Consider the following 16852-nt stretch of genomic DNA (forward strand, 5'->3'; position numbering starts at 1 on the left):
GGTGGCCAAGAAGAAAAAAAAAAAAAAAAAAGCAACACTGAAAACATGAAGCCACCTAAATAATTAATGGGGTAATAGTTAAACTCAGAGAAGGCAATGGCACCCCACTCCAGTACTCTTGCCTGGAAAATCCCATGGATGTAGGAGCCTGATAGGCTGCAGTCCATGGGGTCACTAATTGTCGGACACGACTGAGCAATTTCACTTTCACTTTTCACTTTCACACATTGGAGAAGGAAATAGCAACCCACTCCAGTGTTCTTGCTTGGAGAATCCCAGGGACGGGGGAGCCTGGTGGGCTGCCGTCTATGGGGTCGCACAGAGTCGGACACGACTGAAGCAACTTGCAGCAGCAGCAGTTAAATAAACTATGGTAAATCTATGTAATAGAATGTTATAGAGTAATTCAGAGTGATTTAGGAGAATGTGGAACAACCAGAACCGTCATTTACTGTTAGGAACAATAAATTGGTACAACCACTTTAGAAATTATTTGACAGTATTTAAGTAGGCTAAACAAACATACACCCACCTTATGACTCAGCAATTCCACTCCTAGGCATATAGCCAAGAGAAATAAGTGTACAGGTGTATCAAAAGACATACACAAGAATATTCATGGTAGGCTTATTGCTAGTAGTAAAATAAGTATCAGTCAACAGAAGGATATATAAATTGTGGTATATTCCTACAGTGCAATACTATATAGCGATTAGGAAGAACGAATTACATGTAACACCATGGATAAATTTTGATCAAAAGAAACTAGATGACCCCATTTATATGGAGTTCAAAAACCAACACTAATATACAGTTATAACGATCAAAACAGTAGTTGCCTCTGCGGGCAGGAGGAGAAGGGAGGATACTGACTAGAAGGACACACAAGTGGATCTTCTAGCTGTACTGAGGTGTAACTGACAAATAAAACCTGTGTATATTTAAAGTATAACTTGAGGCTTTGACATATTAATATGTAAACATTGTGAAATAATCAATCAAGCTAAATAATCTATCCATTACCTAATATAATATATAGTTAACCTTTCTTGTGTGTGGTAAGAACACTTAAGATCTACACTCTTAGCAAATTTCAACTAGGTACACAATTCAGTATTGTTAACTACAGTCATACTGCGGTACCATAACTGAACTTGATCTTGGTGGGGTTACACAAGTATATACATACATTAAGCTATTTGTTCTTGCTGTTTAGTTGCCAAGTCATATCCGATTCTTGAGCAACACCATGGACTGTAACCCACCAGGCTCCTCTACAATTAACTTTGTGGATTTACATTTTTGTAAACCGCAATACCTTTTTAAAAATAATGAATTGGGGGGCCGCCCCGTCCCGCCCCGCCCCCGCCGGCCGGGGTGCTCTAGGTGCCGCGCGGAGACCCGTGCGAACATGGCGCTGCGCGCGGTGCGGAGCGTGAGGGCCGCGGTAGGCGGCCTGCGCGCCATCTCGGCACCCAGCGCGCCCTGCTCGCCGCGGCCCTGGGGACTGCGAGCGGGTGCAGTCCGGGAGCTGCGCACCGGCCCTGCTCTGCTATCGGTGCGGAAATGCACAGAAAAACACGAATGGGTAACAACAGAAAATGGTGTCGGAACAGTGGGAATCAGCAATTTTGCACAGGAAGCTTTGGGAGATGTTGTTTACTGTAGTCTGCCTGAAGTTGGGACAAAGTTGAACAAACAAGAGGAGTTTGGTGCTTTGGAAAGTGTGAAAGCTTCTAGTGAACTCTATTCTCCTCTATCAGGAGAAGTAACTGAAATTAATAAAGCTCTAGCAGAAAATCCAGGACTTGTCAACAAGTCTTGTTACGAAGATGGTTGGCTGATCAAGATGACATTCAGTAACCCTTCAGAACTAGATGAACTAATGAGTGAAGAAGCATATGAGAAATAAATAAAATCTACTGAGGAGTGAAACTGGAACCCCTAAATAAACTACTTTGAAACAACTTAATCTAGCATAGTTGTCTTAAATTAGTGGTAGATAGATATTTAGAAAGCAACTTTTAGCAAAAGAAACTACTTGTAACAATGTTTCCTGAAGAAAATACCCCTTAACTTTCTAATGACCAGATAAACACTGCATCTTTTTCCACAGCATCCTGTGATTTTTAGGCTAGGCTCCAGTTATAATATTCAGAATTCCTGAAATTATCTCTGGTAAAACTAATTACAAAAATTATGTAATTCAAGGATAACATGGTTATCTTAAACCTTATATGACTTGTAACTTGCTTACAGCTATCCTTGGATTTGGGTCAAAATTATCTTTCCACTAGAAATAACTGCCATTGGAGAAAAGTTTGTTAGTTGTATAGTGTCCAGTGAAGAATATTACTATCTTAATTTTGCAATACACTGTGTTTGCTGGTGCTATTTTTATACAGTGAAGCAACAGCCTTGCAGGAGAATAAACAATTTAATAATAAAATATTCAACTTCTTAAAAAAATAATAATAATAATGAATTGATTAGAACTATGTATGAAGGATATGGAAAGGTGTCCTTTTTAATAATTTTTAGTTGAACCTCTGAAATACTCTTATATTGAGTGCCATAGAGATTTAAAAATATTAACTTTTTAATAGCTTGTCTTTGGTATATTGCATGTATCACATAATTTACCCATTTAAAGTATATAATTCAAAAAAAATAAAGTATAATTCAATAATTATTAGTAAATTTACCAAGTTGTAAATCATCACCATTAAGTCAGTTTTAGAACATTTTCATTAAACTAAAGAAGTCCCTCATGCCCCTTTACTGTTAATCTATTTTCCTACTCCTGTTCCAAACAAGCAGTAATCTATCTGCCCCCTTTCTTCCCAGATTTGCTTTTTCTGGACATTCATCTAAACGGTATCATACATTGTGGGGTCTCTGCATCTTGCTTCTTTCTTTCCCTGAGCACAATGTTTTTCAAGTTTGTTCATGTCGTGGCACGTATAAGTAGTTTGTTCCTTTTTACAGTTTACTAGTTTCCTATGACATGAATATACCACGTTATCTGACTTATCAGGTGATGACACAAATACTAACTTTTTGCAACATTCCTATCCACAAATACAGCTAAAGCATCACCCATCATCCTCATCCCATTTTCCTCCCCTTTTCAGAGGTCACCATTGTCTTGAGGTTGGTGTGCAGCCCTTCCCTTCCTGCTTTTATACAGTTAATACATACAAATATACCCATAACAAAATATACATTTGTTTTGTATTTTTATCATTGCCATATCTGGTTTACAATATGTAATATTTTTCAACTTGCTTTTTTTACTCACAATTATATTTTTAAGGTTTGTTCGTTTTGTCTCAAGTAGATTGGATTCATTCATTTTAAATGCTATAATATTCTCCAACTACAAATATGTCATAATTTATCTATTCCCCCTACTGATGACCATTTAGGTTTTCAATATATTTCTACCATTAAAAAATCTATAAACATTTTTGATTGTGTCTCCTTGTGCACATGTGATAATTTCTCTACATTATCTACGTAAAAGTGACACTGCTGGTTCCCAGTGTATGAATACCCTCCACTTACTTTTACCAGCACTTAAGAGCTTTTGTTTCCCGACACGCTCACCAACACTTGCTATTATTCACCTTAAAATTTTTTCTGGCAGTCTCACATATGAAATGGCATCTCATGGTTTTGATTTGAATTTCCTTGATTTTTAGTCCTGTAATCTTTTCACATGGTGGTTATTTTATCTTGTTCTTTTGTGACTTGCTATTTAATATTTTGGTCTATTTTTCTACTTATTTCTTTCAGTTTCCTTATTATTCTAGATCTCAAGCCTTGCCAAATTTTTCCTTCAATCTGATCATTTTGTTTTGTTTATAGTTTGTTTGTTTTTTTTTGCCATACCAAAATTTTAAAGGTTAGTAAGGTCAAATCAAGTCTTTTACCTCATGATTTGTGCTTGTCCATATCTTATTTCAAGAAATCTTTTTCCTATCTATACCTTTAAAAATATTTTCACATTTTATTTGAAAAGCTATGAATTTTTGTTTTTAAGGCAGTTCTTTAATCCAGCTGTAATTTATTTTTATGAATGGTGTGAGCAGGCAGGAAACTTGTTTCAAATGGACAGCCAATTGTCTCTGCCTGGTGACACCCATTCTGCTCTTTAACTCCTAAGGGCAGCTGGCAAAGCCTTCCTCATCCAAAAAAATGCCTCGAGAAAGAGTTGGATAGTTTGATATGTATTAATTCCTTGAAATATGACAAGTCATAGCTAGTAATTTTGGCAGAACAGAATATACCAGAATACACTGGGTTAATTTTTCTTAGACCCAAAGAAAAAGACCTGATTCACATTTATCCAACAAAAACAATGAATCCAAACAGATAACAGACCACCAAGTACAAACACTAAGCAAGAGCAAAGTGGTCAGATATTTCTACCAGATTTCTTTTATGAATCGTGAAATATTAAGCTTTAGGAGCATTTCATGGGGACACAAATCCAAACTTTTACCTAGCCCTAAACTTCACAATCTCATAGCTTCCTTCTTTCCAAAGCTTAGTTTTAGAAAAAAGGCACAAGGAAACTGCCTATCTCAATAATTGCAATGTTAAGAGAAAAGAAATGCCTCATTTGATACTGCTGCAATCATCTCTAAGCGTCATTCATAGTGACATTAGTACATAAACAAAAATTATTTCACCAATATAAATCCTCATGCAACTACTCTGGAGATTTTTACATAATGTTAACATTTACCACGATAATTTACATAATGTAGCTAGTATCAAGCAGCTAAATTTGAATTCTTTGTTCTCATGAAAAAGGGAAAGAACACCATTTTAGTTAATGATATGTTTCCGAATATGACACTACAAGGCATTCTTCAGGAGGTATATAACATGGACATTGATAATTTACTGAATAAATTCACTGTGATCAATTCTTTTATAAAAATTCACAGGAACTGTTAATGAAAGCATATGTTAATTTAATATTTTTCACCCCTTCCTTCTCCTGCCATTTATTAAAGCCTAACTTATTGAGAATATAATTTTTAACAGTATTTCTTTGCAAATGCTATACTAAAACTGCTGTATAATTACCTTTTAGGTTGCAAATTCTCATTCTACATACTTTATAGTATATTTTAAATCCACTTACAAATGTAAGCTCAATGGTCAAGAAAACAAAAAATACTCTTTGGTTTAAAAAAATCATTAATCATAATAAACTCAATTAGACACAGTATGAGGTTTTCCTCAAAGCCATACAATAATAATACAAGTATTGTATTGTTCAAATATTCTCATTGTTATACAGGTTGTCACATTTCATGTTTAATAGGAACTGACTCAAAGAGACCTTGAAACAAAAGTATCCTAACCAAGCAGCAGTTCCCAAAGTGTCATGCTAAAAAAACATTACTCTCCAATTCACACAATTCAAACAATCAAATCAGTGAACAACCACTTCTTTATTAATAGAACAATACACACTAGTTTCCTCTGTCCAAGTGATGCTACCTAAAAAATATTTAAAGAAAAACTAAACATTCACTGAATGATATATTTGTGAGTCTACCAATGATTCCAACTTCAGCTGGAAACAAATGAACTCAAAGTCCTTAAATGAATACCTAATACTGACAATTTTTTTCACTAAAAATATAAAAATGAAAATGATTCAACATATAAAGACCAAACCCCACTAGAAAAGAAGTATTGTGGTTAGGTAAGACATTCAATGTCACTGAAACTAAGATGATGGAAATAAAACAGTACCTTCTTAACAAAGATATCACAAATAGCTTTATCCTTCAAAATTATTTATTCAAGATATAATTTGCTCCCCTACAGGGTCAGATGACAATGCAACTAACTTAATACAATCTAGGCACTGTCTATATATGCACCTTCTGTTTTTAAATCAGTAGGAACCACTGACCAGCATAAGCACTATTTCTAATTAGATACTCAGCAATTGTATAAAGTATGACACCCCCCTCAAATATACATTTGACCATAAAACTAGTTTAATAAATTCACATGACTACAGACAACTGCACCATATTGAACAGGATCTTAAAAAGGATCAGAAAGTCAGTTATTTCAAAAAGCGATTTTACTGCAGATCAGGGATAACCTCCAACCACAACCCCAAAAGGGGGAAAATGTTTTATTAAAAGCATGTTTTCTAAGAGAATTCCTAAAGATACACAATATTATGTTCTATCTAATTTTCCAAACTGACTTATTCTCCTTTATTATATAATATCTAGTACATGGATAGGCTAAAACATATCTATCATTTAGTCTTTCAGGACAACCTAGTAGTCTGTATTCCCCCCGCCCCCAAAAAAATTGGTGTAATAATTAGAAGGAATAGGAAAACTTACTGCAACTATTCAGAGGATAAGGAAAATGGAAACAATTATTGAGGGCCTATTTGGCAATGGACCCCAAACTAACTAAACATTTCCTTTTTTAATTTTCACAATCCTATGAGATAAGCAATATTATTCTTAATTTACAGATGGAAAAAACATATCTTAGAGGTTAACTGATTTCCCCAAGGTTATGAAGCTATTAAGTGACAGAGCCAAGACTTAATTTCAAATCTATAGGATTTCAAAGTCCAAACTTTCATCTGCACCAAGCTCTCCCCATTAAAAAAAGGTGAAATAGGCTTTATAGGTTAAACTGAGAAGTTAAATGCTGTGGATGAAGCTGTTTCTCAGGAGATTTATAATTTCAAATAAGTTTATAAATTTATTCAATATGACTCTGTTAACTGGGAATGTTAATTTGGGAATCAAAAATCTGTGACAAATATCAAAACAATTTGGAGGAATATAAATAATTACCTGTCTCTCTAACACTAGGTTTGGGGGCAACAGAGTGATTCATTTCAATAGTCCCTTGAATAAAAGCAAATATCATCTTACTTTGAATTCACAAAGGACTGGACAGTTTTCAAAGAGTTTTCACAAACTTTAGAATTCATAAAGTCCTCAAAACAATCCAGTAAAATGTTACAGGAATATAGTGGATACATAAAAGAGGAAAATACAAAGAGGTATTCTAAATGCAGACAGTAGTGCTCATCAGTCCCACTAACTCCACACCTTCTCACAGCAAGAGAATACTGCCCCGTTCTAAAAATGCCCAAACTCTCTACATAAACAACTCCAGGTGCTACTATCATCATTTGAAAAATGACAAAGTTGAGGTTCAGAGCTTAGGCCATTAATGAGGGCACAAATTAAGTGTCAGGGATAAGACTGAGAACCAATCTTTGGCCTACAAGATCAGAGATTATTACTGTCCCTAGAACTGCTTTTAAAGATAACTCATCTTTATACCAAATTATAATAGGAGATGTAAAGTTACACAGATTTCACTGTTCAGTCGCTCAGTCATGTCCGACTCTTTGCGACCTCATGAATTGCAGCACGCCAGGCCTCTGTGTCCATCACCAACTCACGTCCATCAAGTCAGTGATGCCATCCAGCCATCTCATCCTCTGTCGTCCCCTTCTCCTCCTGCCCCCAATCCCTCCCAGAATCAGAATAGTATTCACTGTAGGAGAATATAAATAGTAAACAACACACTGGTCCACATGTTGGGAGGCTTGAGGAAGAACATATCCTTTTATGTGAAGACATATACTTAAAGATGCTAATCATCCGTATGTAAGTTGTAACAGTAACATAGAATGGGAAAGACTAAAGATCTCAAGAAAATTGGGAGATATCAAGGGAATATTTCATGGATGGGCTAAGAAATGGTAAAAAGCTAACAGAAGAAGAAACTTTGAAAACTGTGGTAGAAGAGCATTTAACAGCTATCTACTGAGAACACTTCTCCATACTAATTTTTAAAGAATAGCTTTACTATCAGACCCTCTGCCTTTGTTTAAAATTACATACGATTTAAACACATGCACACATAGGTACACGTATAGAATGTACACATACACATATGTACACGTACTGAAGGGGACTTCACTATCCAAACTCTAACCATCCTAACAGTCAGATAAATGTCTGGATGAGTCTCGAAAATCCAAATTCTTGCTATGTGTCATTCCAAAATTAGGAATCGAATACTAAAGATTCAAATGATGCAGTAGCCTTGTCATCCAAACTCAAGAAAAAAGAGATTCTGAGAATAAGAAATATTTGATATAAATTGGAGTGTGTGCACGTGTGTTAACATATACCAGAATGTCAGCAATTATACCTAGGAATTGAGATTAGACACTATTTTAGCTTTTTCTTTTTGCTTTTCTGAGTTTTATAAATAATCTCCAACGTAGCTATTCTAAGTTAAAATTTAAAAGATTATCTTAAGATATAAATTCATATCAACCATGCAAACTAATACATTATTTAGGGATACTTACAAATGTGGTAAAAATAATCATGAAAAGCAAGAAAATAGGGGAAAATGAGTGGTGAGGGGACCGTGGATGTTACCTGAGGGTAGAAATGAGGGACAACAGGAGGGCAGATTCAGGGAAGGAGTAGACAGAAGGCTTCCAGGCCCTAGCAATATTCCATATAAGCGAACGTGATAGTTTGCCTTCCAAGATGTCCCTCACAATTCCCACCACTCCTTTGGCACATGGCACTTCTTTCTCAAAGTCATGGAGTCTGCTGGCCCTTTCCTTCAACTGGGCTGACTTCATGACTTGCTTTGAACAACAGAATGCAGTGAATTGAAAATCATGCAGAGCCATCTGGGGGCCTAAGCCTTTAGAAGCTCGGCAGCTTCTGCTTTCATCTTTTTGGGACATGACTTCCATGTTACCTCAGGCTGAACTTCTGAATGAAGAGAGGCCATATGGGACAGAGAATGGCTCAGCCAGGACTTAGCTGTTCCGGCCACCTAGGTGAAGCATGAGACACATGCATGGAGTTCAAAAGATCAATTCTTTGGCGCTCAGCTTTCCTTATAGTCCAATTTTCACATCCATACATGACTACTGGAAAAACCATAGCTTTAACTAGATGGACCATTGTTGGCAAAGTAATGTCTCTGCTTTTTAATATGCTGTCTAGGTTTGTCACAGCTTTTCTTCCAAGAAGCAAGAGTCTTTTGATATTGTGATTGCAGTCACCATCTGCAGTGATTTTGAAGCCCCAAAAAATAAAGTCTCTCACTGTTTCCACTATTTCCCCATCTATTTGTCATGAGTGGATGGAACCAGATAACATGATCTTAGTTTTTGAATGTTGAGCTTTATGCTAGCTTTTTCACTCTCCTCTTACACTTTCATCAAGAGGCTCTTTAGTTCCTCTTCGCTTTTTGTCATAAAGGTGGTGTCATCTGCATATCTGAGGTAACTGAAATTTCTCCTGGCAATCTTGATTCCAGCTTGTGCTTCATCCAGCCCAGCATTTCACATGATGTACTCTTGCATATAAGTTAAATAAGCAGGGTGACAATATACAGTCTTGACGTACTCCTTTCCTGATGTGGAACCAGTCTGTTGCTCCATGTCCAGTTCTAACTGTTGCTTCTTGACCTGCATACAGATTTCTCAGGAGACAGGTCAGGTGGTCTGGTACTCCCATCTCTTGGAGAATTTTCCAGTTTGTTGTGATCCACACATTCAAAGGCTTTGGCATAGTCAATAAAGCAGAAGTAGATGTTTTTGTGGAACTCTTGCTTTCTCGATGATCCAACGGATGTTGGCAATTTGATCTCTGGTTCCTCTGCCTTTCTAAACCCAGGTGAACATCTGCAAGTTGTTGGTTCACATACTACTGAAGACTAGTCTATACTTTTGTCTTATCTTTCTGTCCTAGTATTTTTTGTTTGGGCTACAACAACATGGTAAGATAAAGAAGCATGCCATTGAAAACCACTTTAGAACAGTTTAAACAGCACAGGCATCCTGTGCAAAGATGTGAATACTGACTAGCTAAAACCATCTGGAACTGGCAATTTTTTAGGAGTAGTGTTTTGACAACTTTATCAATTTCCTCCGTGAATACTGTTCCAGGTAAGTTTTCTACCTCTTCTTCATCTACTTTGGTAATACGTATTTTCCTCTAAAATATTTATTTCATCACATAGTCATAGAAAAACAGTATTCGCATGTATAAATGCAACAGATTGACTATATACATAATAACAGAAATTATTTCTGAGCATTGGAAAATTTTTATATTGCAATTTCCCGAGTTTTCCAAAGTAAATCTGTTTTAAAATGAAAAAATGTAAAGAATAAACAAGAAATCACTGTATAGCTCCTGTTCTAAGAGTAGCACAGCATCTAACTCACCAGTCTGCAACAAGTGACAGAAATTCATGATAAGAAAACATGAAAATTGAACTCTGCATCTTGACCATAGTCTTTTCTTACAATGGATTAGAGGTAAAATTTTGTATTATTTGAGCATTTTCCATTAATAGCTCAAAACATATTAACTCTAAGGAAGGGGGCAATCTATGCTTGTATAAAATTTTATAAGATCCCCAGGATATTCTGTTCCATCAAGTCTGTAAGAGTTCCAAACAGGTCCCTTAACAGGGCTGCTTTCTCATGCCTTTTAAAATCCATTGGTGTCTCTAGCTTTGCAGGGGATGGGATCCAGTTTCTCAGCCCAACAATATGCAGAGGACAAGCACACAAAATACCATCCCAGTGGACACAATAATGCAGCAACAACCAGAAGCTCCAGCCTCCCTTAGCTTTTATTATCATAATTTATGCATCCTTAGAGACTGGAATATAAAACAGTGATTAATGCTGAGAACATCAACACCATCAAAGGTTGGAACTGACCACTGGCTTTAAGGAAGGAAACCATAATTCAGTTACATGAACATTTATCAACCCCATATTTTAAAAATCCACTGAAAAATGAAATCACTTACCAAGCTACCATAATCATAACTATTATCATCTTAATCCTTTAAATGCTGTGGTTTCCTTTTATCTGGGTCTGTCTTTCTATAACTCTACATAGAATCTGGTTTTTTATACATCTGTACAGCACTTGATTTTATCAAACTAATATTAACAGCCTATAAAGTCACTAGAGTAATAAAATTTAATAAGAGCAATAATTTGAGCTATTAAAGAATGCCATTATGACAGATATAACTATGCTAACATCAACATTATATAGTATACATAAGACAGATGTCACCATAACAAATATTAACAACATGGAGATACATTTTCAATATAGTGGAAAAGGCCAGAGTACACAGTATACATAAGTAAAAATTTCTTTAAAAAAAACACAGGTTAGAAATAGATATAGGCTCCACATAAAGGGGTAAATTAGTAATCCCAGAAGTTTTGGTGATTGTATTGATGCCTAAGGAAGGTTCTAGGGCCTTGAACAGTGTAAGAAGTCAGCAAAGGCATAGAGAGTAACATCTCTTGAAGAACTGGATATATCCCCTTTTAGCTGCCCTAACTTAAACACAGCATTGCCTATAGGTTACACTACACTGTGCTATCACTACAATAGCGGCTTTCAGACTTCTTTCTTTTACCCATAATCCATATAAGAAATATGTTTTATCTCCAACTGGTAATACAGAACACCCACAACCACAAGTTCCAGGAAACACTACTTTTCTTTGTTGCTTTGTTCAGCTGCTAACTTGTGTCTGACTCTGCGACCCCATGGACTGGAACACACCAAGTTTCCCTGTCCTTTACTATCTCCTGGAGTTTGCTCAAACTCATGTCCATTGAGTCAGTGATGCCATCGAACCATCTCATCCTCTGTCACCCCCTTCTCCTTCTGCCCTCAATCTTTCCCAGCATCGGGGTCTTTTCTAAGGAATCAGCTCTTCACATCAGGTGGCCAAAGTATTGGAGCTTCAACTTCAGCATCAGTCCTTCCAATGAATATTCAGGGCTGGCTTCCTTTAGGATTGATTGGTTTGATCTCCTTGCAGTCCAAAAGACTCTTCTCAAACGTCGTCTCTAGCACAACACTTTGAAAGCATCAATTCTTTGGCGCTCAGCCTGCTGCATGGTCCAACTCTCACATCTGTACACAACTACTTGAAAAACCACAGCCGACTACACAGGCCTTTGTTGGCAAAGTGATGTCTCTGCTTGTTAATATGCTGTCTAGGTTTGTTATCATGTTATTTTATCTGATAATAGCTATTCTATTCCATTTCACATTTTAAAATTCACTTTGTGGCCCACTAAATTGATTTCATTACCCTCTAGTGGGCCATAACCTATAGTTTGAAAACCACTGGGAGGCCTTTCTTAATGCTTAGGGGGGAAAAAAAAAGAAAGAAACTAATACCAGAAACCCATTATGTACCACATAATATGCAATAAGACATCATTTGTGTCCTAATTTAATTTTCACACCAACCCTATTAGGCAGGTAATGTTCATTGATTTCAACAAATATTCATCCCTTCAACAAATTTACTCAGTACTTATGTGTCAGGTACTGTGCTAAACTCTAGAAATAACTGAGCAGTGAGCGAAACATGCTATCTATGACCATGAAAGAAAGATACTAAATGAGAGGTAAATATTATAAAGAAAAACCAGAGCATGCTATGAGAGCACATAATATACAGACCCAACTTACACTGAGAGATTATAAAAGGCTTCCTGAATACCACTGGAGCATAGATTTCAAGGAAGCAAACGAACTGGAAAAAAGTAGGGAAAAGGAAAATGGTGTGGGCAGAAGCAACAGCAGTGACTGGAGAAGTCCTGAGGCAGGAAGGAATTTGGGTTAAAAGAGGAAATAAAGAAGGCCGGTGTAAGGATCACTGAGCACAAGAGAAATGAAGCTAAGGAAAAAGTCTGCTGTCAAGCCATGCACGATCTCACGGGGCACAGTAAGGACTTTAGAGTTTATTCGGGGGTAAAAAGGAAGGCATTGCAATTTTTGAACAAGATAGAGTGGAAGGCAGGGAAGAGGATCAGATATGGAGAATGAACTAGAATTAGGCAAAGCTGAATCTAAGTTTAGTTAGGTGGCCACAACAGTAGTCTGAGTCATACTTTTCTCACTTCAACACAGGTCATGGCAATGGAGGTGAAGAGAAGTTAGGAGACTTGAGATAAGAGGTAGAATTGAAGAGATAAGAGTAAGCCAGTGACTACAGAGACCAAGACAGAGAGACACGGAGACAATGACTCCCAGGTTTCTGGTACAAACAACTGTAAAATGGGCAAGCTGTAGAATAAAAAATTTGGGTGGAAGATCCTAAGTTCAGCTTGAGATGCCTATAAGGAGAAATTTAAGAAGAGCATGCAGCAGACAGAGTTATCACATACCTAATAAAAGTCAGAGACAGACTGGAATCTTGCCAAGACTACTGAACACTGAAATCAAAGTTCTTTCACAGCATTAAAATAAAGATGAGATTTATGATGATGACAATGATGAGTATGATACGCATCAGCTAGCAGTTATTGAACTTCTTTGTTCTACATACTCACAACCACTCTACTGAAGCTGCTGAGGCCTAGAGGGATGAACTGTTCTGCAGAAGTTGACAAAGGGGCAACACCAAGATTGAAAATCAGATCTAGAAAAGGTCTGAAATTCTAAATCACAGTGTCTCACCAAAATTGGGATACCAATATCTTCAGCTCCCAATCACCTGCCACCAAGAGAATGAAAGTTCTTTGAAGACACAGCAGAGCTGATTCATCTTTGTGAACCCTACCACAATGCCTCATTAGTGGTTTGCTGAATGCAATGTGAAGAAGTATGTACTCAACTTACTGTTAAGTAAATGTTTTTTTAAATTTGGAAAATCACCAACAGATTACATATAATTAACTTTTTTCCCCCTAATGTATATAATTTAAACCCAAAAGGTGAAAGATGAAGTCGCTCAGTTATGTCCGACTCTTTGCGACCCCATGGACTATAACCTACCAGGTTCCTCCATCCATGGGATTTTCCAGGCAAGAGTACTGGAGTGGGTTGCCATTTCCTACTCCAGGGAACCTTCCTGAACCAGGGATCAAACCAGGGTCTCCTGCATTGTAGGCAGATGCTTTGCCGTTATTAACTTTTTTTTCTAATGTATATAATTTAAACCCAAAACTCTTAGTTAACTTTTGAAACTGTGAGGGTCACAAAATAAGTGAAAGATGTCAAAATGGCAATAATGCTCTTCAGACAGGTTACATATTCTATACAATATTTTTCCTGACACCAGCATACCTCATAGTCTATATCTAAGGTAGTACTAAATAAGCTATCATTCTGTTTTAAAAGTGAAGGTTTCAGCCATCTACTCTAGAAGAAGAGTAAACAATTAGAAAATAAAACAAAACTCCTCTACTAACCAGAAGTTTGGCCTCTGGAGAAAAATGTTAACTTCACTGTGTGATTCCAAATGTTAACTTCACTGTGCAGAGTGAAATTTCAGTTCAAGAACATTGGTATTACTTACACATCTTATATAAATCTTACTTACAACTAGAATGACTGAAATTAGTTCAAAGTTGATTTCATGGTATGTACTATAAGGAGACCTTCTAAGAAAGAAACCTTGGCTCCATTTACCCAATAAATGGTGAACAGCTTTTAAATGTGTAGGAGGCATGTTTACCACACTTCATAGACTCTAAGAAGCCACTGAGAGCAAGATGCACCAGTCTATGACTATGCCTGCCCCCCCCAAAAAAAATTTAAATTTAATTACAGTATAATGGCTTCTCATGTAAAATTAGATTATTCAGTTCTTTAGAACAGATTTTTTTTCATCTAACATTACTGTACATACCTAATAAATAGAATATAAGCACAGTAATGTGGCTCAGACAGTAAAGAATCTGCATGCAAAGCAACAGACCCAGGTTTCATCCCCAGGTAGGAAAAATCCCCTGGAGAAGGAAATGGCAACCCACTCCAGTATTCTTGCCTGGAGAATCCCAAGGACAGAGGAGCCTGGGGGTTATAGTCCATGGGGTTGCAAAGAGTCAGACACAACTGAACAATTTCCAAACTCAGTAACTTAATGGAAGTATTTCTAAAACTTCTTCACATTCAGAGAGCAACTCTTCTCAATCACTCTTCAACTCAAAATTCTCAATCCAGGCTGCTTCTAACAATATCATCCCCTGTTCTACCAGGAACACTTGGTGATACAGCTTTTTTTTTTTCAAGATTTTTTTTCCCAAGCTGCTGACACTCATTTCACAATGAATGCTGACCTTATTGGAGGATCTAAAAGAAAGTTTTCAGATGAAAATCTAGACTCATATTCCTTTCTCAGACAGTTCTGAAATGTCAATAGTTGCAGGTGCCACATGGTATCTTGATACCCCAGGACTAAAAGCCCAGTTCTTCCATGCTTCAGCAATGACATCAAGACAGCTGCCTGGCCTGCACTGATTATAAGACCCCATCTATTGTAAGATGCATTGTGATTTCAGACATTAAACTAAGGGAGAAAATGTGTCCCAGAAGTTATCCATAAGGTAATCTGGCTCTAACTCTACTAGATGGCACATTTATCACATGAAAGTCTCATCTGGAAAGGAAAACATGGTTGACTGTAATTTTGTACCCAACTGTTCACTGCTCCTTCCTGGAGAGATTATACATCCCTGCCTATTGGTGTATGACTTGCAGTATGTCCTTCTCTATGGAAGTAGTGGCCAAAGAAACGTGAATGTGAGTGATCTGTGCCAATTCACAGCCAAAGCTGTGCAGGCCATTATGTCTCCATTGTTTCTCTTTCCTTTCACCATGAGAGAGGCATGTCTCAGCTGAGTGCTACTCCTTCAGTCTGGGTCCCTGATTAAGATACAGAGCTGACCCTGGAGCAGAGCTACAATGAAAACACACTGTGGGAAAGTAATAAACTTGTTTTTCTCAGCCACGGAGATTTCTGGGGTCCTTTCTGTTAACTTAAGACAGAATAACCTAGGGAAAGTTTATCAGAACCGAATATTCCTGATATGAACTCTAAAAACCTACTTCCAAATGGCAGGGCCTCCAACACTCCTCTAAGCCACCACGTTCTCCCCTGTAACCTACTGTGTGGCACACACTTACCCTTTGTCACGTACTTCTAGGCTACTTGGATCAAACCACTCCTCACATCACACTCCATGCTACTCTTGATTCTTTTGGCTTAAGTTTCTCAGTACTAGTTCTCCTCTTTGCATTCTCATCTTGCTCCTCAGACTTGATTCAAGATACCATTTCCCACTGAATCCCCAATGAATCTATTCCTGTTCTCCGCCATAGCCTGCCATCCCATCTATCGTGTCCCAGAACCCAGCAACTTTGGCACATATCCTGTGGACAACCATGTCACTCCATCAGATGTGAGTTTCAAACAACTAGATTCTCATAGTTGGAGGTCTATCAAGAAGTACTTTAAAAATCCTCTTTCAAACTGAATATGATCCAAAGCAATATGAAAAAAAAAGTTAAAACAATGTAAAGTATGACTCTAGAACTAATCATCTAAAGCTAACTTAAAGGTGGAAAATAACTTCTAAAATTCTAACAAATCTGTAATTAATCACACAGTATAGAATGAAAATTATACACTGAGATTTAACAAGAAATCAAAACTTATAATGTATGGCAAATACTGTACTTGGAAAGTGTTTTTGCCATTGAAAAATAACTAAATACAACTAACTGTGTAGGTGGATTCACATCCAATTATTCATGCTTACAAAATTAATCATAGGTTTCTACACTCTACAGTACATATATATACCCACAAAATACTGATCCTATTTGAACTTGTTTCTCTGTCATTTAGATTTCCTGTGTACTTGCCATATAACATCAAAGTACTTGTTACCCTCAAGTCCAAAGTCTGAAAGAGAAAGTGGACTAGAACAGGATTATTTACTGCCTCA

At 36.9% G+C, this 16852-nt stretch overlaps 1 protein-coding gene and 1 pseudogene across 6 annotated transcripts in view; one reads left to right on the plus strand and one right to left on the minus strand.

Moving 5' to 3' along the window:
• DENND1A (DENN domain containing 1A) overlaps nt 1-16852 on the minus strand; it is a 531115-nt gene that overhangs the window by 405459 nt on the left and 108804 nt on the right. The window lies entirely within an intron of this gene.
• On the plus strand, nt 1412-2464 carry LOC113901626 (annotated as a pseudogene).

The sequence above is a fragment of the Bos indicus x Bos taurus genome, chromosome 11, assembly GCF_003369695.1.
Source record: "Bos indicus x Bos taurus breed Angus x Brahman F1 hybrid chromosome 11, Bos_hybrid_MaternalHap_v2.0, whole genome shotgun sequence".
NCBI lineage: Eukaryota > Metazoa > Chordata > Mammalia > Artiodactyla > Bovidae > Bos > Bos indicus x Bos taurus.